This window comes from Equus asinus, chromosome 28 (assembly GCF_041296235.1).
Source record: "Equus asinus isolate D_3611 breed Donkey chromosome 28, EquAss-T2T_v2, whole genome shotgun sequence".
Classification (NCBI taxonomy): Eukaryota; Metazoa; Chordata; class Mammalia; order Perissodactyla; family Equidae; genus Equus; species Equus asinus.
The window spans coordinates 22,149,290-22,171,599 of NC_091817.1; the positions used below are offsets into that span (position 1 = coordinate 22,149,290).

The 22,310-nt window shown below is 51.3% G+C and overlaps 1 long non-coding RNA gene across 1 annotated transcript; it reads right to left on the reverse strand.

Moving 5' to 3' along the window:
- Positions 1-5,661: 5,661 nt before the first annotated feature.
- On the reverse strand, positions 5,662-19,422 carry LOC139042358 (uncharacterized). The gene is made up of 3 exons (XR_011499023.1): positions 19,253-19,422; positions 10,649-10,741; positions 5,662-7,564 (listed from the first exon to the last, which is right to left on the reverse strand). It is a non-coding gene; the product is annotated as an uncharacterized lncRNA (long non-coding RNA).
- Positions 19,423-22,310: the final 2,888 nt, after the last annotated feature.

Below are 22,310 nucleotides of genomic sequence, written 5' to 3' on the forward strand. Positions count from 1 at the left end.
GGCTGTGAGCAGAAGTGGTGTTACTCCTGGGCCAAAGCATTTACAAGCCTGCTCTAACCCTCCTTCCAGGTGTCCCTTCTGTGACCACGGAGGCCATGTGCTGAGACGGCGGAAGTTGTCTGGATCACTAAGTCACAGCGTGGAGACCAGATGCCCTGCTCCGGAGCTGTTCCATTTGCACAGGACTTTTCATGGGTGACAAATGAACTTCTGGAGGCAAGGTTATTTTGTTATCACAGCATGACCTCGCCTATCCTGGTTAATACAGGGCGGCTGAACTAGTTGATACTATACTGCTGATGAGCCCCTGAACTTGCCAGCTGGCCAGATGAGGAGGGTATTTCTAAGCATGGTAATGCATTGAAGGAACGCTTTCATAGGCAGAGGAGCCAAATTTGTCTTAGATGGAGCCTGTCTCCCACCAGGTTCCAAGGATGGGGCAAGGAATGATGCTGCCATGGGAGGACAAGGATTCTGCGGAGGGAGGGGTAGGAGGTGGGAAACAGGGAGGAGAACCCGAGAGAGCAGAAGCAGCCAGACCCCCATCTCAGGGGACTTCGCATGGATGAAAGACCCTCCCAGGGAAGGAAGAGCGCTGAGCGCTTTATACTGTCTTTGGTCTTGGGTGAGTTTGGAATGAGCTTGTAGGTACGATTGTAATGCCTCCACACGATATTGTGGGCACAACTGAGAATTTTCACAAAGGTGGCCCCATGCTCTTCTATCTTTAGAGTCAGAAGAAGAGAGGAAAGAAAGGCAACTTCAACCTCCAACTGGCCTTCTGCGACAATAATCCTATTACCAGGGACCCCCCGGAGCTGGTCCTGCATCCAGGCCAGGTCCCTCCCCGAGGCGAGAAGAGCACCCCTCGCCACGGCCAGCAGCCAAGCACAGCACATTTGCTTCAGAACCTTAACAACAAACACGCAAACCTCTAAACCCACGGCCTCTGTCTCCCTCCTCCCTGGCTGGTGCGGGGAGCAGGAAGGGGCTGAGGTTATTGAAATGCTATTTTAAACTCTGAGTCAATGTTAACCAAAACCTTGAGGCTGATTAAACACGACCTTCGGGCACAGGGCTCCAGCTCAAAAAGGCAACCAGCTTCCCCCCTCTCAGCAGCTCCAGGCTTGTTTATTGGTTGGAAAGCCCTTCAGGGGCCCGCGAAGCGGAGGGGCGAGCAGGGGACTTTAATATCTACAGGGGGAGATCAAAAGCAGTTGACATTTCTGGCAGAGAGCAGGCGCGTATGTATCTTTATATGTATAACGTTATAGCCGAGCAGAAGGGAACAGGCGTTGCTTCTCTGGGTTAAATCACATCAGGCCACATGTTCTTGATCTTGACTGTGTTGTCTTGTAATCCAACCAAATTTAACTGACACTGAGCATTTCTGATCTGAACAGTTAACATGGAAATTTGGCCCAAATAGCTTTATCATACATTCTGAACATGAACTTGGTTTAGTCGTCAGAGGTGATGGGAACGAGCCCTTCCAGTTTCCCTCCTGGGAGCCAAGCTCAGGGCCGGCTGGTGGGGAGGGTTCCCGGCTCCTCCTTGTCCCTTCTGCTGATGGAGTTGGAGGGGACAGCACCTCCACATGTGGGCAGGCTCTTTCCACGTCTGACCCTGGGGCCCTGGGGTTTGTTCATGGCCATCCCAAAGAAGAGAGATGACCTTGACTTGGCATAAGCATCTAATGGGCCTCAAGGTCAAGGAGGATCACTGGGAAGTGTTTCTGAGACTTACCTACCTCGAGGTTCCTGGTAACATTGGTGGGGGCAGTTACAGCTTGAAGGATAAAAATCTGCCCCTGCCAGCAGCTAGCACAGTGCCTGGCACAGAGCATGTGATCAATCAACGAGTCAACACTGGTGGGAGAGATTTTGAATAAATGAATGGGTGATGGACACAAGTAGCTGATTACTCAACATCCATTTCCTCTCCTGCTTCCTGGCTAATTGAATCCTGTTTTTGCTCCAGAACGCAACATACCCAGTCCCGAGTGAGGGAGCATGAGGGATGTAAGCTAATCATGACCATCCTATTCTGTTTCCCAGCTTCCCTTGCAGCTCGGGATGGACACGCGCCCCGGTTCTGGCCAACAAGGCCTCAGTAGCAGTCTGCTGGCAGGCTTCTACAAAGGCTTTTGCATTCTGGGTTAGAGGAGACGGATGAGGTTGTGTGCCCACGTGCCCATTCTCCAGCCTCTCCCTTCTTCCTCCCCTCAGGGAAGACTTACCGTGACAGGTGGCTGGTTGTACCAAATCTACCCCTTTCATTCCACACTGCAGAGTCGTCCCTAAGAAGTGTCTGCCTTCCCCTCCAGCACCTGGATTTGGCTACCTCACTGATTCTCATCAATGGGCTATGAAAGGATGTGATGCTTGGCACTTCTGGGCCAAGACACAGGAGTGAGTGTGCCTTCTCTGTGTCTCTCTCTCCTTCCACTGAGTAGGTAGAACAAGACAGAGAACAAGGCCCTAAGGGAGGCAGAGCTACAAGATGGAAGGAGCCTGGGTCCCCAAAGAACCTTGTAGGGGACCCACCCAGTGATCAGAAACACCTGCATTGGAATGCTGGGGGTCTACAGGTAAATTTCTACTGTGTGGAGCATGAATATTTGGGGGGTTATTCATTACAGACCCAGTGCTCCCCCAACAAATGCACTTCCTCTCTGCATGATTTTAAGCAAGTATTTCAACTCTCTGTACCTCGTGTCCTCTTCTGCAAGTTGGAGATGTCTGTGGTGCCCACCTCCTAGGGCGGCTGAGAGAAATAAACACAGAGCCCTCAGCAGTGTGCCCAGAACGTAGCAAGTGCCCATTACATGTCAACTAATCTGATGACTATTAGTACCATTCCCGAACCGGGAAAGCCTTAGACGACCCCCAAAGTCCTTGGTAGCCTAGAGATGCCGAGATTCTCTAGACGCCTCAGATCCTGAGGGGAAAGAGCACAGAGATGTGCGTCTGAGGACTTGCCACGTCTCCAGGGGAGGTAGAAATACCTGCGAGGGGGAGACAGGTGAGCATGAGGACTGAGCCTCCTTCCTACCGCCCTCTCTGCCTCCCACACGGGCGGGCTCCCCAGTGCCTTCATTTCTTAAGCTGATGAAATATTGATTGGAGCTGAGATCCGACATTCTGCAATCAATCTTTCCTCCTCATTTTTGCGTGATTCATGCTATGAGACCGGGATGTTTAGTTTTGTTGTGGTTTGCTTTTGTCAAGCTTTGTCTGTACCTTCTCACACCCCAAGGGCGAGGTGAGGAACACTGTTCTGGAAACTTTGAACAATTCTCGCCTGACTTTGTAAAGTGGGGGTGATGTGTCCTCTCTGAGGAGGGGGCCAGAGAGAGTCCCAGCGAGGGGTTGGGACCGCAGCACTCCAGACCCGACTCTTCCCCTTCAGAGATCCTCCCAGGCCTCAGTATCCTCATCTGCACAATGGGAATAATAACATTTCCCACTTCGAAGGATGGTAGTGAGGCGTAAATGAATTAACATGTGTAAAGTTACCAGACTGGGCTTGGCACATGGTTGATATTGATGCTAGCTATATTCAGTGTCACTGTTATTCTCAGCACTGGGTGCCGTCGAGGCCAGGCACTGAGCAGGAAGACACAAAGCTGACTTGGTCCTGTCCTTGAGTATCGTTTAGTCAATCCTGAGAGATAGATGCATAAGCAAATTCCAAGGCAGCACAGTAGGAGCTTTGATGGAGATCAGTAACCCACTCTGGCTTGTGATCAGGGCTACAGAAAGAGGGAGCTGAGGGGCTGGCCTGGTGGTGCAGTGATTAAGTTCACATGCTCTGCTTTGGTGTCCTGGGGTTCACCTGTTCCGATCCCAGGTGCAGACCTACACACCGTTTGTCAAGCCATGCTGTGGCAGACGTCCCACATATAAAGTAGAGGAAGATGGGCACAGATGTTAGCTCAGGGCCAGTCTTCCTCAGCAAAAAAAGGGGAGGATTGGCAGCAGATGTTAGCTCAGGGCTAATCTTCCTCAAAAAAAAAAAAAAAAAAAAAGAGGGAATTGGACCTTGGACCAGATGATTTCAAAGGTTTTACCGAGATGACTTCAGTCAGGCTTCTAGAAGCAGAGCTGGAACAGGCGTTTGGTGATTGTTTTCTCAGGAGGAAGAGAGTAAGGGAAGTAGGACAGAGTGAAGGAAGGAGCTGAGCAAGAACTGGGTCTTGGCTGGAGTCTGGCCTCTGGGGAGCCCTGGGGCAGGAATTACAACTCAAGGATTGTTCTGCCCTGAGGCAAGGTGTTCTGGCTCTTGCCCCTCCTGTCGGTCAGCTGTTGGCTGCAGCTTGCTCTCAGGGACTGGGGAGTTTACTCCCAGGCAAGGGGGCTTATGATTGGCCAAGGACAATTGTCTAGACAATTCTATGGGTACCCGTGAGCCATTAGCAGCCAACGCTGATGGTCACTGAGGGTCAAGTGCGTCAGCCTAATAAAGGGCTGTGCATAGGACACCATAGCATCCACCACTTTAGTCCGCCATGATCTCAGAAGCTCGGGCTAAGGGACTTGCCTCGTCCTTTGGAAAGCAAATATGGGAATGAACCAGTGTAGGGCCACCAACACTGCAAAGCTGAGAGCCAGGCCAGAGGGCAGCGATACGGGAGGCACCTGAGGCCTGTGCCACCACCCCGCCACCTCCAGGCCTGGCAACAGGGAAAGGTGAGATGGCCCACTCTAGAATTCATTGAAAGAGTGCGTGAATTCAATAAACTCTCTGAGCCTCAGTTTCCTCATCTGAAAAACAAGGATCAGAGTATCTATTTCATCATGTCCTTCTGAGGGTTAAATGAGAGAAGGCTTGGCACAGTGTCTGGAAGATAGGAGGCCCTCAGGAAACACGTGGAAGGACTGAGTAAATAAGGGTGAGGAAGAGAGGAACTCTAGCAGCCTCGGTTTCTTCCCCTGTGAAATGGGGCTAGTCCCAGACACTCGGAGGAGTGATGAGAGAAGAAATGAGGCTGTAAATGGAAAGAGTGCAGCTCAGGCCTGGGGCCTGGTGGTGCCAGGAAAGGATGTGGGATGAAGGTGTGAGGAGATGACAATAAGGCCCAGAAAGACGATCCATGACAGAACCCACACCGAGGGCAATCCTCCTCGGATCCTGGGAAGGTGTGTATGTGTAACCAACTGGGTCCTGGGCCTCCAGGCTCCTAGCCCAGTGCTCCCTGTTTCAAGCCTTCTCCGTGGTGGTCGGTCTCCTGCCCCTGCCACATGGACCTTCTTCAGCCATGCCTGCGCCCACTGGCTCAGGTAAGTGGCTCCTCCTTCCTCAGGCCAGGGCCTCTATTGCCTGCAAGATGGAGCTTTTCACTCACCATCGAATACTTATGATGGTGATGATACAGATGAGGCGAGGATGGCTCAGACCTGTAGAAAGACTTGACCAAGGCCGAGAGCTAGTACGCAGCAGCTGGCTCCTGGATTTGAGCTCAGGCCTCTCTGATTCAAGAGCCACCACACTCTACTCTTACTCACAATGTGGCTGCACTTTACCCATATTGCATATTGGCCAGTTCTGGGCACATGATCCTCACATACTTGCAGCATAAACTTGAGATGAGATTCTGGAATAAGTTTGCATCAGATAGAGTGGTGGTGAACTGCAATTAACAGACAATCATTCTACTGTAGCGGAAACAGATAAGAGTTTATTTTTAACTCACAACAAAAAATCTATGAATAGGCAGCCTGGAGCTGTAAGTGACTCAATGAAAACACCAGGGACTTCAACCATATCCATCTTTCTGCTCCCCCATCCTTATCACTTCCTCCTCCAGCTTGTAGCCTCCTAGTCACAGTATGGCTGCTGTACCTCCAGACTTACATCCACTTTCCAGACAGGAAGAAAATGGAAGGAAGAAAGACAGAGAGGTAGCATATGTCTCAGGTCAGCAAAAACTTTTCCAAAACCCTCTGCTGTGTCTCATTGGATAGAGCTGTGTGGCCAACCCTGGCTTCAGAGAAGTATGGGAAAGCCATTGGTTTTTAGCAAAGTACATTGCCACTCTGAAAGCAAATTGGGGTTCAATTCGTCAGCAAAAAGGAAGGACAGGTCTGGAGTGGGGAACTAGCAATTCTGCTTCAACAGTGGAGGGTACAAAATTATTAAGCACCTCTGACAACAGCCCCTCACTCCTGACACCCCACGTTTCAGCGGCAGCAAATGATCAACTGAATCGAACCAAGAGCCGAGTCTTAAACAGTTAGCATTTCACAGTCACGCATCTGGGGAGCGGCTCATCGTTTTCTCTGCCACAAGCTATTTATAGGAACTGATTTCTAATAAACACAGATTGGCAGGGCCGGGGGGGGGGGGAAGGTCAACAGTGCACACGCGCAGCTTTATTGATGCTCTGTCAATCAACGGCTCTTATTTTGTTGTTTAATTTTTTTTAAGTGCATGTAAGCACTTTCCCTGCTAACAGCAGATTTATTGAACAGCTCCACAATGGAGTTCATCTCCCCCGTACACTGTGGCAGCTGCTTATCAACCCTGTGGCTTCGGGTCGGAGGGTAAATTGACCCTGTATCCATGGCCCCTTCCAGGGGAATTGCAGGAGTCTGAACAAATTCAATACTGTCCAATAAAATGTCCCCCCTCTCCCACTCCGGGCACCTCACACAGGGCCTCAGCTTTGCTGTCAAAGCAAAGGATGTAATCTGACTAATGGAACATCCAAGCATGCGGTCATGTTGGCCATTTTGTTAAGACCAAAGGAGAATTCTCTTATCTGAGAAGTTTGGCGTCTCCTGGAAAGCAGAGTTGCCCTTTCTGAGCACTCCTAGTCCTGATGAAATGGTCTCCTGGTTTAAAACAGCCCGCCTCTCTATCTCATCTTCCCTTCTCTGCATCTCCTCTACCCACTCCTGCCAAGGACGTTACTTGCTAGTAATCCCTGAACACACACGGGCATCTCTCCTTTCCCACTCGCTTGGCTCCCTCCACCTGGAATGCCCTCCTCTCCTCTTCTCTGACTTTCCGTCTCCCCGGTGACATTGCCGCTTGTCCAAATTCTTCCCATTCTTCAAGACACATCTCCAAGCCTTCATCATTTAAGAAGCTCCTTCACTTCTTCTCGATGGATGGGGCCCAGTCCTTTTCTGACAGCCTGTCGCTCGGTGTTGGTATTTCTGGAAGCCCAGATAGTGGTGGTGATGATGATGACGGTGATAAAGGGCAAAAGCGGCGCTCATTTGTCACGCTCTCACTGTGTGCGGGCAAGGAGCTTTTCCCGCATTATCTCATTTTATCCTTACCATAGCTCCACAAAGGGGGGGTGTTATCATCATTTCCATTTTACAGCTGAGTAAACAGCGGTGGAGAGAAGTGAAGTGGACACACATCTGGTGAACGGTGGGGCCTTGTGCTCTGAGCAGCACCCTTCAAGGCCCGCACATTTGGCTTCCTGTCTTTTGTGTACCTGCCCTCTTCCCACCACGCATCGCAGCTTGGTGTCACCGCGCTCCCCAGAAGGCAGGAATCCTTGGGTGCATCTGACAGGCTGGCCTCCGCCAGTTTCAGTTTATACCATCTGAGAAAGGGGAGCAAGAGGAGAAAGGGTCAGAACAAGTTCACTCGATCCAGAAAGCCTGCGTCGGTGCTGCGTCCGGCCCTCCTGTGCAAAGATGGGGAAAGAGCTCTTGGCTAGCACCTCTGGCAAAATGAATCCCAGCGGGGCCGGGAGGCATGGTTCCCGAAGTTTAAGAGACCCCAAACAGAGATCTTTTGAAAGCGAGACTGTCAACAGGCTCTCTAATCTGAAAACAAAAGCCGTCTGCACAGGGTTTACAAGACAGATCCTCAGAATCAAGAACGTCTATAGTGCAGATTAACTTCCCTCTGGGGAGGGCCTGGCAGAGGACTCGCCCCTCTCATTTGTACATATTACCAGCCCTTTGGTTCCAGGAAATGTCATGGCCATGAGGGCAGATGGAGCCCATTGTCTGGTGTCTGCTGTTCTTCCCTTGGTCAGCAAAGGGATGCCAGCAAAGATGGAAGTGCTTAAAAAGGCATCATTTTTAAAGACCCAGATCTGGAGCTTTGACTTCGAAAAGGGCTGCTAATCCCACCCCTCCAGTTAATTCCCCTGCAACTTGCCATTGAACTGGTTGCCTGGTTAATCTAGGGTGAACTGCAGAGCAGAGGACTTGAGGGCTTAAACGTTCCGGAAGGAAAGAGCAAGACTGGCTGGATGGGGTAGGAGGAGAGAGAGGACCCAGGACGCGGGGACTGTCTGCCCATCAAGAAGCTCAGCTCTGGGGCCAGCCCAGGGTTGTAGCAGTTGAGTTCGCCTGCTCCACTTCAGTGGCCCAGGGTTCGCAGGTTCGGATCCCGGGTGCAGACCTATGCACCGCTCATCAAGCCACGCTGTGGTGGCATCCCACATACAAAGTAGAGGAAGACTGGCACAAGTGTTAGCTCAGGGCCAATCTTCCTCAAGTAAAAAGAGGAAGATTGACAACAGATATTGTCTCAAAGCCAATCTTCCTCACTGAAAAAAAAAACGGTCAGCCCCATCCGGGGATTTGGGAGGGCAAGGCTGTGCGAGGCAGGTGACTTTCCTGTTAAGGGACAGCAAGCAGCTTGCCTGGCTCTGCACCTCCCCATGAGCCAGGTGCCATCGTGCCCACGTAACGCTGACAGGAACTGAGTCAGATGGGCCTAGAATGAGAGAGGATTTCCCTTTCTGTCAGGGCTGGGCCACACGGTTTAAAGCAGAGATGGCAGAGTCTGGCACCTCACAGAGGAGCAGTGGGAGCCACCAGCACCCCGCCCTGGGCCCGCCTCACCCTTTCAGGGCACCATGGCCCTCCCGCTGCCAGGACCTGCCTCGCTCTGCCCAGGGTTCCCCCTCCCACAGGCTCCCTCTCCTCTCCAGCAGCCTCCACCCATGACTGGCAGGAGCTGCTGTACGAACATCCCAGCTCCCTCTCCTCTCGGGAGGGAAACTGAGGCATGCTCTGCGCTGACTCTCAGCGACCCCAGCAGGATGAGACTCCAACTGCCCACAACAGTCCCCGGATGGGCTTTCTTCCCTCCCTGTCCCACTTCCCCACCCTCTGCACGTGTGTTCTGCCTCCCAAGGAAACGACTTGCGCTCCCATCCTGGTCTCGGGGTCTGCTTTGAGGGGGAGCCAAACTAAGGCAAGGGACTAGCTGGTGACGGGAGAGGAGGGCAGCACAGGAGGCGAGCCATGCCCGCTGGGACGCAGGCCCGGGTCCCCAGACCCCAGAGAAACTGGCAACCTAGCTTCCTGATGTGACATCCCTTACTTTGTTTTGTTTCATAGCGGAGGGATCACAAAATAAAAACGGCAACACCCTCCTGGTCAAACCGAAAGCAGTGAGATTGGCCTGCGGGCCCCTCTGGCCTAAGGCAGGAAGGCAAGGATGGAGGCTGAGCTGCTCTTTTCGTACACGGTGGGGCAGCCGGAGGGACGCGGGCCAGCCTAATCGTCATGGTAGGACACTGGGCCCTCCAGCTGTGTGACGAGTGGACCCTGGCTCTTTTGGCCCAGAGACGCTGCAGTGACACAGAGAACTCCCTGTGGCCTTTTCCAGCGGCACCGTGTGCCACCTCCACCACCGGCGTCTTTGGAGACAGTCTGGTGTCTCCGCCCAGCGGCCCTCCAGTCCTCAGACAAGTTGGCTTCATATCCCCAAAATGAATGGGGATGGGAGGAAGAATTAGGGATCTCAAGGAACTGAAGGTGAGGGGGCCCCCTTTGAAACAGTCTGGAACTTCCGTGTCACACGTCTCAGCTCTTGAAGCACAAATCAGAATTGGAAATCACAGCATCCAATCACTGCTCTGGTCACGATAGTCACTTGGCTTCCTCCTACATACCTCCAGCCACGGGGAGCTCACTACCTATCATGTCAATTCAGGTCGTGCTGGGTGGCTCTAACTTGTAGAGTGTCTTCCTTTCCATGCTGAAGGCTGCCTCCCTTGAACGTGTCCCATTGGCTGAACTCTGCCTGTGGAGCTACGTACTTAAAACAGCACAGCTCGGCGAGGAGGCAGGCTGGGACGTGCATCAGAACCCCCAGGGTGGAAAGGGGTCAGGGGTGTAAGCAGCTTGAAAACACATGATTCAAATCATGATATTTAAACCTGACAAATGTAAAATAAATGCTCTTTTCTAGGATGCGAAGAAGTGCTTGATGGAAATTTGGCTGGTGGGACACGCAGAGGGCAGAGCCACATGTGCCCTCGCAAGGGACAAGTTCAGAATCCCCAGGACTTGCAAGAGCTTTGTATTTATCAAAAGGGGACACGGTGTCTGTTAGGACTGAAGACCCGGGTTTCATGCACGTCTCAGGTTCCTCTTTCTTGTGTGTGTGAGGAAGATTGTCGCTGAGCTAACGTCTGTGCCAGTCTTCCTCTCTTTTGTACATGGGTCACCTCCACAGCGTGACTTGATGAGTGCTGTGCGGGTCTGCACCCAGGATCCAAACCTGCGAACTCAGGGCCACTGAAGCAGAGTACACCAACTTAACCACTGTGCCACCTGGCTGGCCCCACAGCTTCCTCTTCTGAGGGCAGCTGTCGTGCCTGCCCCTCAGCCCCTCCTCTTAGGGACGATCACCCCCAGTTCCAGCAAGCACTTCTGACCTGAGTCTTGGCTCCCTCCCTGGTCTGGTTGCAGTCCTTTAAGCCTCTTCTCCACTTGGCTCCTCATGTACTTTTCCCACAGGGCACATGCACCTGGGGAGGTAATTGGAGATGAGGTAGGGATTAGGTGAAACTTCAGGAAAAAGGCTATTTTAAATAACAACTATTTTTACTATTAAAACAAACAAGGATTTTATTGTCAGGTAAAGTGCAACATCAGAATAAATTTTTAAGCAGTTGGAGAAGCTTCAAAGACATTCCTTGTACTCTCTCCCTAGCTTTCTCATTACACGGCCTTTCCTCTGAGTGCGAGAGAGCTCTCTGTATCTCTACTACAAGGACACTAATCCTGAAGGATTGGGCACCATCCTTACGACCTAATTGAACCTTAATTACTTCCTTATAGGCTCTATCTCCAAATACAGTCACACTGGGGGTTCCGGCTCCTACATAGGAATTATGGGGGACCCAGTTCAGTTCTGTCCATAGCAGCCCTGCTGGCACTGGTTGCTTCAGGGAAAGCCCCTAAATCATGAGGATTGTGAGTTCACGTTCCTTTGTCCTTACCAATGTTTCAGTTGGCAAATCTGAGAAGCCCTGGGCCCTCAATGTGTCTCCTGAAAGGGTAATGCCCAGAGGAGGGGGCCGTGGAGGGGCGGGTGACTCCCCTCCAGGACATATGTGAGGGGCAGATGCCTCACCCCATGCCCCTTTGTTATTGGCAGAAACTGAGCCTGGCTGGAGCCAGCCTTTGAGTATCCAGAGAGGACAGTTTAATTTTTTATTTTATTCTTTTTTTGAGATTGGCACCTGAGGGGTCAACCCCATGGCCAAGTGGTTAAGTTCTCTCTCTCTGCTTCAGCGGCCCAGGGTTTCGCTGGTTCGAATCCTGGGCACAGACATGACACCACTCATCAGGCCATGCTGAGGTGGCGTCCCACATGCCACAACTAGAAGGACCCACAACTAAAAATACACAACTATGTACTTGGGGGCTTTGGGGAGAAAAAGGAAAAATAAAATCTTAAAAAAAAAAGATTGGAGCCTGAGCTAACATCTGTTGCCAATCTTTTCTTTTTTTCTTCTTCTTCTTCTCCCCAAAGCCCCCCAGTACATAGTTGTGTATTTTAGTTGTGGGCCCTTCTGGTTATGGCATGTGGGACGCTGCCTCAGCATGACCTGATGAGCAGTGTCATGTCTGTGCCCAGGATTCGAACCGGCGAAGCCCTGGGCCACTGAAGCAGAGTGCAAGAACTTACCCACTCGGCCACAGGGCTGGCCCCAAGGGGACAGTTTAGAGCTTGGGAACCTTGAAAGCAAAATCAGTGGAATTGCCAGTCCTGGGCTTTATGACCCATGACTCCCCAGGCTTTGGACAGAGGCAGCTCAGCTCATTTTTGTTTGGACCTCAAAATATTACATTTCTTTCAAAACTCTCTATAATCCAAAGAGCATGTGTTGACTTCTACAGTGACAATATGTTCATTTATTTATTAATTCAACTAATACTTATTGAGCCTCTACCATATGCCAGGAACAGTGTTTGGCAAATAGTGGTCCTGAAGGACCAACTTTGGTGACTGACTAAAATCCAATGTATTATTAGCAAACCCACCACTGGGGGGGTGTGTCTGTGAAGGGCTGGTTCCTTTAAGCAGGCCAAAGGGCTGATGTCTCATTTATATCTTTCCTCTTTTGAAGAAAGCCCTTTCTTCATAGTTCGAGAACATTCTTATATTCTCATCTTGAGCCCAAATTAATGAAGTATAATGACCGACGAACCTCCGACAGTCCAAGTTGGTTTGACCTCTGTGGTGACAGGAGACTGTTCCAGTCTATTTTTTTCCCTTTGTCCCACCCTTCCCAGGGAAGGCACTCAGCGGGCACAACAATGAAGATCCAGCACTCATCAGCTCAATTAATCTCCCCTTTTTCCCAAAAGTAATTAATTCATCCAGCTCAGTAGTTCTGAACCCTGACTGCATCTTAGGATCATCTTGGGAACTTTTAAAAAAACAAATAATCTCCAGGACCCAGAGACCACAGCTCAGTTGGTCTGGAGTGTAGTCCAGGCATCAGATTTTTTTTTCAAAAGACTTCCCAAGTAGTTCTAAGCTACAGCCAGCGTCGGGAAGCACGGGTAACCACTTCCCCAAGACAGCTGCAGGATTCCTCCAAGGACCGCAGCTGGGTCACAGGCCTCAGATTGGTGCTGATGCTAAGTTGGGATTATCAAGTACAAACCTGGTGCCCAGAACTTTTCTAGATACAGCAAGGAGGAGTCACTTAAGCTCTGAGCCTCAGTCATGCCATCTGTGCAATGGGCTCGCTCCCTCTCCATGTAGCATCCTGTGTTGACCTACACAGAGTGGAATGACTAACGATGGGGCATAAGGCAGGTGGGCGGGGGTAGCTGTTGGTCAGGGCAGCTCTGGGGAGGCCATCAAACCGCACAGCGTCTTCACTCACTTCTCTCTTCACTGGCATCCCCAAATGGGAGAGAGCATTAAGAGGCATCGTATAGATGTTTCCTAAATCGTAGTGAGAAAGCATTGTTGACCGGTCTCTCCTGCAGGCACTGGGGCCATCTTAGCCACCACCATTTTCTCATGCTCTTGGTGTCTTGGTGTCAAAGAGCAAACACCTACATTTTCACAAGCAATAAAAAAAGGGGGCTATTTTTGGGCGCATCTCTCAAAACCCAAGGAAAGACCATGAAACTGGGTCTTGTGGCAGTCAGGAACCAGAGTCCCATAGCCGGGTTCTCTCTCAAGCTTCTTTGCCTTGAGTCCATTCTTTTCTCTAGATCTTCATCTCTTTCTCTGTAAACCGGCTTCTCTGTGAAAGGCAGCCAGCCAGTATTCCCTGAGTTTATGCTTCCACAGTGCAAGCAACAAGTGGAAACTGACGCACATCTGCAAATGCTAGTTCCAGATGCTGCGGGCAGAGAATCCGATTGGCTCAGCTTTCATCAGGTGACCACTCCTGGTCCAATCTGCTACGTTCAGGGCTGGGATCTTGCGATTTAAATCTGGTTGTAGGGCAGGGAGACGCTGTTCTCAGAGAAAGGAGGCAGGAGTGGCAAGACACTCCAGCTGGTATCTTCTACAGTCACACACAGGATGGTTTCAGTGACAGTTAGTCTTACACATGACCCGAGCTAGTCTGAGAGTGTCCTGGTTTCATGCCTAAAACCAGAAGTCGTCATCCAGCTCACCTCAGGTTAGGAAGGCAGGAGGCAGGGTGCCCTGCCTTCCCCCCGACTGTTCACGCAGCTCTTGGAAGCGCTTGGCACAAACATTCTCCAACCTAATTACCAGCCGGAATTAATCAAAGGTATTCTCAACTGCATGCACGATGCTAGCCAGGAATGTCTCCGAGTTGAAATTCTTAAAATACTTTTGTTTATGAGGAAGTTTTACATGTTAACTTTTTCCAAAAGCCAGTGAGAGGTGCAGTCCCTGTAGACATCTGAGAGCACTTTGGCCGTCTTAATTCGCTCATGATGTTTCATTAATATCAATTTTCTCCCCACGTCCCAGCCTGGCAGGTTCTTTTTACAAGTGTTCTAGTCTCCCAACCTCCTGGGTTTTCGTTGGTTTCTTTTTTTAAAAAACTTTTTCCCTGGAATTCTCTCTCCATTTCCTAAGAAATTCTCTTAAATCTTCTCCATCGTGCACACATCCTTTGGCTCTAACAGCTCCATTTAAAAAATGGAGGATATCACAGACTTCGTGGGTTTTTCATTTTCTACTTGGAAGTTACAAGAAGGAGGTTGGAGGGAAAATAATCTAGAGAAACAGACGTGAATCCTGCCTTGGGTTGATTAGTGGTACAGAAGCTCCATCTTTTTCTCCCCCACCCCTCTACACCCTCAGATTCTCAAGTAAGCGCCATCTTACTTGGTCTTTTCAACAACCAGAAAGAGGGGCCTGGTAAACGTCCTCATCCACCACCGCCAGCACCATGCTCAGAAGAAGTCCGTTGGATGTCGTTGCCATCTGCCTGGTTTCCTGCTCTCTCCTGCCCCATGACAGCTGTTGGTTTATTTTATCCATTCACTCTGCTTCGCCTCTTCTCTATGCCCAAGCTTTCTTGCCAACTGGCTTCTGGGTATGTTCAACCAATGGAAGGCACTGGCAGAACACTGGAGGATGGAAGGAGGAAAAAAGTCAGAGCATTACCCTCTCTCTGTCCTTTTTCTCCAGTGGCCTCTATGGCAGTGCCTTGGTCTCTTCCATGGCTCCGGCTCCTGCTGGGAAGCCCCAGACATGGGTCTAGCTCCCTCTGGAAAACCTTGAATCTTGATTTTGGTTGCACCACATCCTCCTGTTGTCCCTCCAGCCATAAAAGCGGGAGCAGCTTCCTGCCATAGCCAGTCTCTGGGTTGTATCATTGTCCCTTGTCTGGCTTCCCAGAGCTTCCATTGCCTGTGTAGTCAATCCCCTCTATTAAATTCTCTATGTCTGAGCCACCTAGAGTGCTTTTTGTTTTCCTGGTGGACCCTTACTATCTACTCACCCAAAATTAAAGTTCTCTCCCTGCCTATAAGACAGTGTTTCTCAAACTATCTGTTGCAAAGTACTGTTTTTAAATATTTCCACTCTACTGTGGATTGACACATGGCCCTACCTACTGCACATGACTGGTACTCAGCTTGAGCCACATGCAATTTGCCATGCACGTTCGATGATAAATGAACCGGTCCTCACCCTGTTCAATGAGTCGAGTCTACCAAGCATGCACTTGGATGTCACAACAATGGAAAACAGCTACAAAAGTCTCTAAACCTTTACCCTCAACCTGTATAGTTGTCTCATCGCAGATCTCTTATAAAGAGTTTGCAAGCTGGTATGGGCACATGGGCCACATTTTGAGTAGCACTGTTCTGGGATCCTCTTTATTCATCTGTGGGACCATCCCATAGTTTGGGGAGTCTGGATGCAGCATAGATCATCTGTCCTTTGGGTTGTGCACAAGCCTCAGTCAGAAGCTGTGTTTCTCACACAGACTGTGTTCCCCACAACTTTCCAACACGAAAGACATACATAATCAGGAGAGCAACAATGACCAGCACTCACCAGGGGCTGACTTCTTTTCTAGGCCATTCATTTAATCCTCGCAAGGGCCCCACGACAAGGTGCCATTATTATCCCCATTTTACAGAATGGAAAAGTAAAGCTCAGAGAGGTTGCATAGCTTGGCCAAGGTCACACAACTCAAGAGTGACGTGGCTGGGACTCTCACCCAAGTCTGTCTAACTCAGTGTCCATGGTCTCGACTATGACACTGAATTGTCTCCTTCGTCTTGCATCCTTGGCACTGAACACAGAGCCTGACACATCAGGGGAGGCATCACCAAAGATCTGAATGATCAAGTGGAGTGAGGCCTGCTCTGTTCCTTCTCTGAGCTGGGATAAGTTTCCCCACAGAACACTTGGCCGTTGACACCTGTGCTTTCTCAGCCAAATCACTGAACTCTCTCCTTGGGGAAGCCTTGCAGCTCTGCTTCCTACAGCTCCGACGGCCTGCACTGCCCTCTCTGACTTCAAGTTGAATACCACACGATCCTGTTGTCCCCAGACCGTGCTTAGAGGCACTTCTTGTCTCCCGTGCGTTTAGACATTCTTCCGAACAGAGACTTTTGTAATAACAGTGGCTCCCGGCACACAGCTAATATTTATTAAGCACTTCGTGGCGCCAGGCACTGCTGTAAGCACTTTCTCTACAATAACTTGTTTAATATTCACAACAATATGGGCGAGGAACTTTTATTATACCCTTTTGACATATGAGGAAACTGAGATGGAGAGAGCTTAAGAAAGCCTCCCCAGGTTCAACAAGCAGGGGCTGGGCTGTGATTCAAACACTCGAATTGCTGGCCTCCGAAGCTACACTCTTAGGCACTGGGCAATTCTTGAATTTTTCAAATGCTTCCACCTCCGGGACCTGAGTGGGGCCTCCCAGGGCTGCAGGGAAGGAAGGAGGTGCAATCCCTGAGGGAGCTTTCGGGCTAGGAGAACACCTGGAGGGTTTGTAACCTTCCCACCGGGCGGGTGAGGACACCGAGGCTCCGGGGGAAGTGACTCGCTCACGGTCACACAGCGAGCCCGTGGAAGAGACGTCAGCGGGCCCTGCGTCTGAGCGAGGAGACCTCCGCCTGCAGCAGATTCCACAGCAGGCGCATGGATGTTCGCTCGACTACTGAGCTCGCCAGAGAGGCTCGCAGTGTTTTCCTGGACTCACGGCAGGCGAGTATTGACACCGCAGGGGAGATCACAGAGGCCGCGGACGTTGACCACTGTCTGAGAGGGTGGACGTTTCCAAGTCAGGAAAGGCAGTGATGCTGGAGTTGTGAGCACTTGCTGGGGAGTCAGAAGACCTGGGCGTGAAACCCAGTTCTGCTGCACGAACTCCGGCAAGTTTCCTAACTTCTCTGAACCTCAGTCGCTTCCTCTGCAGAATGTTTTAGGTTTTGGAGAGGCTAACGCGCACTAAAGGCTTACACGGTGCTGAGGACTTTAGATCCTGCGTCATCTCAGTTAACCCTGGAAACAGCCTCATGAGGCGCGTCCCAGGGCTATCCCATTTACAGTGGGCTTGGGAAGCTGTGCAGTTTGCCCCAGATCACACACTGGCAAGTGGCAGAGCCAGAACTTACTCCTAGGTCCCACAATCTTCAGAGCCCAGGCCCTTAACCACTGCATAATTTACAACACGAGGGAAGAGCTTGCAATAGGGCCCAGCAGAGGGTTATTACAGAGTCTCTTCCCCTCTCCAGGCCTCAATCTTCCCATCTATAAAATGGGTAGGTTAATCTAGAGCAGGGCCTACAATCTCAAATGCTGAAGGGAGGAGGCCATTGAGGGGGGTCGTGAGACAGGCGGTCATGAATGCCCTTCACCAAACAGCTCCAGCTCGCCCCTTTCCAGGCGCACGGCAGGACTGCACTTCCTAGCTCCCTTTGGCTGGGGCTGTGTGACTAGTCCTGTCCAGCTGAGCTATGAGCAGAAGTGACATGTGCCGCCTCTATGCAGGAGTAATTAATTGGCGGTGAGAGAGCCTCACGGCCCCCTCTTCCTCCGCCATGTTTAAGATGGTGGTTGCTTCAGTAGTCTGAGTCCTGAGGTGAGGAGACACGGAGCAGGGCCCTGGCCAGCCTGCGGTGAACTTGTCGTGTGAGTGAGAAATAAACCTTTGCTTATGAGGCCAATGAGATTTGGGGTTGTTTATTCTCACAGCCTAACCCAGTGCATCCTGGCTGCTACTGCAGGGAAAAACCAAATCGAATGGGTCAAGCATTAGAATTTTATCAAATGTATGACCGTCTGCTTTGAGCTCTTCCTGCTTTTGATGAAAAGACAGTGAGTCACAGTTCACCGTCCTCTTGACTCTTCTACAAGACAAACGGCAACACAACCACGACAGTGGCTCCCGACACTTGTCCTCAGTGCTGGGGAGACACAGGGACCGGAAGAGGGCAACTGTGGTAGACCCAGGGCGGCAGCTATCACTCAGCCCCAACTCCGGCTGTGTAGGAAGCTGGGCCTGTCTGCAGGGCTTGTCGTTTTTCAAAGGAAACTGAACATCGAGGCGTCCACACGAAATCTTCCGATCGGTACAAGATGATGAATAAGAAAAAAATAAGTGTGCAGGATTGAACAAAATGCATCTGTTGGTTGTGTGGGCCTGTGGGCCACCTGTTTGAATCACCCACCCTACCAACAAGCCTGTTCCCTGCGGGCTGGACATTGATTATCACTATCTCACCAACATACACAGTGAGGGCTCAATAAATACGTGATGAATGAACGGATGGATGGATGGATGGATGAAAGGCATCATTTTTGAATGGGGTCCCAGGAAGCTGATGATCTCAAGGCTTAGAGCAGGGACACCAGAGACCAACTCTGCCAGCAGCCCAGCTTGGGTGAAAATAAGCATTGAATGGTGAGACCAGAGGTATGGGAACAAGGCCCTTCTCCAGCACCTTCCCCCAGCCAGGGAAGGTTCCAGGAGCTGGGCACTGCTGACTGTCCTGCTCCCTACAGGTCAGATGCTCCAGGGCCCAGCAGACTCAGCCTGAGCTGGACTTGACCTGGGGGAAATGTCTTCACCAAACCATGGTGCAAGATGCCACATAGGTTAGGGCAGCCGTGTGTCTGGCAGTGAGGCCCTGAGCCCCAGCTGGGAGCGAGGCCTGGCCAGCTCCTGCGTCCCTCAGCACTCAGCATGATGAAACTCCTGGGAGGGACACGGCCCTCTCCCTTTTTCACGGGTGGGGACACTGGTTGAGGTGGGCTGCTGCCCGGTGTGGACAGGCTCCAGACCGAGGTGCAGGCATCAGCCCCACAGCTTCTGTTCATCTTCCTGAGGATGCTGGTGGAGCCCACAGCATCCAGGCCCGTCCTCTGTCAGTCTGTGTGGGCCTCCTGCTCCGCTCCCCGCCTGGCCCCTCATCTCACCACCTCTGCTCTCTGTCTGCTGCCTCTGGGACTCTGCACGAAGTTCCCCAAGCCAGAATGTTCTCTCTGCTCAGCGCCCCCCCACCCCCACTTCTCTAAACCCTTGCACTCATTGGGATGTCCCATAAGACTCACTCACCACACCCCGAATGGCTCCTGAGTTCCTAGGATAGCAGATAGCAGAGGTTGCTCCCTGGACCTTTCTTCTGGGAGACGCCGATGGAGGCATTCTGACATCGTGGTTAAGAGTTTATGCTCTCCAGACACACAGCACAGTTCACATGCTAATTTCTGTCCCGTACTAGGCATGTGCATTAGTTTTCAACTGCTGTTGTAACAAGTTACAATAAACACAGCGCCTTAAAGCAACGCACATTTATTATCTTACAGAAAGTGAACAAGCAAGAAAGTCTCGAGATGTGGGCACCTGCACATTCCCCAGAGAGCCAAGTACAGAGCCTCCTAAGGAGCTCCTGCATCCTCTCAACGATGCCAACCACCATCTGCTCGTCAACAATGATGTCCTTAGCCATGCAGGGGGGCGGGCCTAGGGGCGTGGGCTCTCAGAGAGGACCGGGGCCAGCACCAGCCTGGAGGAGCCAAGAGCTGGTTCCCACAGAAGAGACTAGAGGGGTGGGGAGAATTTTCTCATTAGCTGTTGACTTTTTCCAATTGTAAAATGAATGCCAACTTACCATAGAATATTCTAAAAGTTCAACAAACAAACAATCCAGAAGACAAAAACCCATAATCCCACCTCCTGGCAAGCTGGGCGGTCTCTGAGCACCCCTCCAGTCTTGCTCCTGTCATGTGACTGGACTGATGCAGAGGCGGCGGGCACGGCGGCGACGAGCGCAGCTTCCGGGCTCCAACCGCCCGGCTTCAAACCCCAGCCCTGGCACACGCAGCCGTCCCGGCACACTCAGCCAGCCCTGGCACACTCAGCTGTCCCGAGACACACAGCCATGCTGGCACAGCCAGATGTGTGACTTTGGTCGGGTCACGTGACCTCTTGGTGCCTGCCTCAGTTTCCTCACGGTTAAATGGGGATGGTCATAGTACCTGCTTCATGTGGTAGATGTGAGGGATAAATCCAAAACGACTTAGAATGGTACCCAGCATAGTAAACACTATACAGTGTTTTTGCTTGACATTATATTTAACATCTGTTTTGACACGATTAAAAGTTCTTCACAAGTATGCTTTTCTGAGCTTACACAATGTTCCACTGAGGGAGGTATCACTTGAAAAGAACTCAGAAAACCAGGAGGCAAAGGACGAGGCCGCCTGCTGGTGGCAGCCCTTACTGGTGAGACCAGCAGGATTCCAGCACCTTTCTTCCAGGGCCCATTCTCCCCCGTGTGGCATCGCCATCTCCTGCCCCCGCCAGCCCTCCCTCCGCCCTGATGCCGTCGCCGCCCCACCCACTCCCCGCTCCACGTCCCCAGCTCGGTGAGCTTCCCCTCCTCTGTCTGCCTGTCCTGCTGCTGACAGCTAGAAGATTCCAGGCCAACTGTTTTGTAGACGGTCCCTCATCTGAGTTTGTTTGATGTTTCCCTTTGATTAAATTCAGGTTGTGCATTTTTGAGAGGAAATCATGGTTTCATTTTTTACGTGAAAATATTGAATCCATTTGGAATTAATTTTGGTATCAATGATATCTCTTTCTTCACTTATATGAAACACTTCCTTTATCATACAGCGAATATTTAATTGCATACGTCTTCTCTTTCTGTTATTCGAGAGCCAATGTCACACGATTTTAATTACCACGGCTTCATAATATGCCCACAAATGGGGTAATGAGCAAATTCCCCCTAATTATCGTCTTTTTCTCAAAAACTTCCTGGCTCCTCTCTCCCACTGAGTCTTCCAGGTACACCTTAGAATCATGTTATCAAGTTCCTGAAAAGACTCCTTCATGATTTGGGTTGTCTTAAACTTCTGGAGCACGATGGCGGGACTGACGACTTTAGGATACAAATCTTTCCATTTAGGGCATCATCCGTGTAACACTCAAGGCTTTTGTGTCTCGGTTTTGTATTCTTCTTTCTGAAGCCCCTGCCCATTGCTTGCTGGGCTCTTTACCACTTGTGAGTCTCTTGTGAGCGGACTCGTCTCTTTTTCCTTGCTTCCTCTGGCTGATTACGTTAGCTGACAGGACAGCACAGCGGTGACGTTCAGAGTCTCCGAAGAAGACGATCTGGGTTCAAGTCCTGGGTCACTCACTCCTTTAGCTGTGCTGCATGAGGCAAGTCACATGACTGTGCTGTGCCTCAGTTTCCTCATCTGGGAAATGGGGAGACTGATGGCCTCTGCCTCACAGGCTGTTCTGAGAATGGACACACAGAAGGGCGCCCAGCACAGCACTTAGCCATTTCTGTTCAGCATTAGCTGTTGCTGTTTCCTACACAGGCTCCCTACTGGCCCCTGGGGCCTTTCTTGGTGATACGTGGGTGAGAGACGGGGGGTCGCTTGTTCCTCCACACGCGCCTGCCAGGCAGTGGCGGACCCTGGGTGGGGGGGCTTTACTTAAGAAACACAGAGTAGCCCTCTTATATTGGGAGCAGGCGGGGACCGGACTGGAGGGAGGCTCCACTTTCCCCCCTCGCTCTCCTGCAGGCGCTGTGTGGTCTTCCTCTCGGGCATTTCCATGTGTCTCTCCTCCATTTTGCTCTCTCCCTCCAGCACCGCCTTAGTCTCAAGCTCTGCCCTGTGACTCTGGCCTGAACCTCGCTCATCACTTCTCCACTCAGTATCTGCAGGTGGGGCTCTGGGTCCCCTTCCTCACGGGTGTTTCCAGGGGCAGGAATCTGACTGGGCCCACCCATTTTTTCAAGCCAGTCTATGGCCGGACTGTCCTTGAGACAGAGGCCAGTCAGTCTGGGGAGGCCGGAGATCTGAGTTTAGAAGGTTGTCTGGAGGAGGAGTGGATTCCTCAAAGAAGGGGGATTGGCCACAATGGGCATAGCCAGGACCCACGGGGTGTGCACTTCAGATGGTCCCTGCCCCACACAACCCCACTGTCCACAAGCAGGGACTGGTCACACATCCAGCAGCCACCAGCAGAGGCACCCGTGAAGGAGATGCTATTGGCCCTCTTTTGTAGATGGGAGAAGTGTGGCTCTGACAGGGTAGGGGGCTTGCCCAGGGTCACTGAGCCGCCTTTGACAGAGGCATGTCGATGAATGTGGGCC